The sequence below is a fragment of the Morus notabilis genome, unplaced genomic scaffold (assembly GCF_000414095.1).
Source record: "Morus notabilis unplaced genomic scaffold, ASM41409v2 Scaffold8602, whole genome shotgun sequence".
Classification (NCBI taxonomy): Eukaryota; Viridiplantae; Streptophyta; class Magnoliopsida; order Rosales; family Moraceae; genus Morus; species Morus notabilis.
Genome location: NW_010358004.1, coordinates 1 through 1,800, shown reverse-complemented (window position 1 = coordinate 1,800; position 1,800 = coordinate 1). Strand labels below are relative to the sequence as shown.

General features: G+C 36.1%; 1 pseudogene; it reads right to left on the bottom strand.

Moving 5' to 3' along the window:
• Positions 1-133: 133 nt before the first annotated feature.
• LOC21383861 lies at positions 134-1,201 on the bottom strand (annotated as a pseudogene).
• Between the last annotated feature and the right edge of the window lie 599 nt (positions 1,202-1,800).

Below are 1,800 nucleotides of genomic sequence, written 5' to 3'. Positions count from 1 at the left end.
TGCCAGTGCCGCAAAAACGATTTACCGGGAATTGGATTATTAAAAATTAGTCTAGATTGTTCAAATTTAACTTATTTTTGTTAGAATTCCAACAACAAAAAAGTTTCAACAATTATTATTTTTTTTTTTTTACCATCGTTCATATCCAAACCTCAACTTCTCATTGCTCCAAGCTTGCAACATGTCCCCTATGTTCACCAAAAGTGTTCCCTCACATGGACTTATGTCCATCCACTTCCCTTCCTCTGATCTCACTTGAAGCCCTCCCATTTTGTCCTGATAGATTATTGTTACACAGCTCATATCAGTGTGCATTCCCAGCCCCTCAACCTCACCATGATCTTCTAGATTCTCTGGAGGAGAGTAGTTGTTTATCCTCAAATAGCCATGGCAGTTCTTAAATTCCGACTTGTATTTCGTCTCAAATCCGTCCCCTAAGCTCATCAACAAGGTCTCCATGATCTTCTTTGACAGTTCTACAATCTTGCTTCCATATTCTTGCAACATCTCACTGTTAGGGAAGGACCCCAAATGATTAAACAGAAATACAATCATAGACGAGACTCAAGTCTTTCGCGAAGGACCGGTCTAATGTAACATGTAGTCATGAACAAGTAAAAGGTGTGACATTAGTGGTAACAATTCTTTATAAAGATAAATCAATAAAAAAAAATTTATCAATTATACACTGATGTTACACCTTATTTCTACATGTTACAATAATAGGATCGGTTGTTACAAACGACCGAAAATAAGCCCTATAGTCTTAACGAGTATCAGAAAATACAAACAAAATTTTAATACACATACATATGAGGGTGTTATTTATATTGAATTGATACCTGAACAGAGAACACTGTTGGTCAAATAGAATATCTGCAGAACTTTAAGCATGTGCAAAGAAGTTTGGACCAGAAACTCTGAGGCTTTCGAAGAATGGAGAGGCTATGAAATGAGGGGTGTAAGTTCTTGTGGAAGAGAAAGGACCAAGTTTGAGTTTAGTTTCAGAAGGGAGGTTGAAGAGTTCTTTTGAGATGGAACATATTTTGCTGTAAAGGTCACTGGAAATCCCATGATTGGTAATATGGAAGAAACCCCATGTTCTGCAGGTTTCAGCAAGAGAGGATAGAGAGGATGGGTGCAATACTGGCTCAGATATGTCTAGGATGTTAAGTTTAACAGAATTTTGGGATTCAGACATTTTGCGTGGAAGAGAGAGAGAGAGAGGGGTCAACTTTGTCCCCTAATTAGGTTTTGGTACCTATTATAAATAGCCCTCACACCTAGTTAGTGAGAGCAATTTAACAAGTGCATGATCATCATGATTGAACCTGATTAAAGTTGGAGAAAAGTAAAATGAAGATAAAAGCAGTAGAGGGCACTAAAATATAATTTTTCTTTTTCAAGAAAAAAAGGATTATTGGTGTTATTTTGCCGATATTCCTTTTGTTACTTTGAAAATTTCGGGACCCAACATTAGGACGGAAATAACCTGATTCAATTATATCTGAAGTTGAATCTAATTAGTTTTTATTTATAATATCAGACACCTAACGTCGCATAATACATTAATCGAACAAGGATCTTACAGTAGGGTTGTACAGTATCTAAATCAACCCGTTGATAATAACAATAATATACATGTGTGCGTACGCCTGTGTGTGTATATCTGTGTAAAGATAGGGTCAATGGCGTTAGGATGTCTTATCAGTTAGATATTGGTGATCTACATAACAGAAAGAGGAAATGGAAACTGAATTAGTTTTATCACACACAACCAATTCAAATTGATAGATCAGA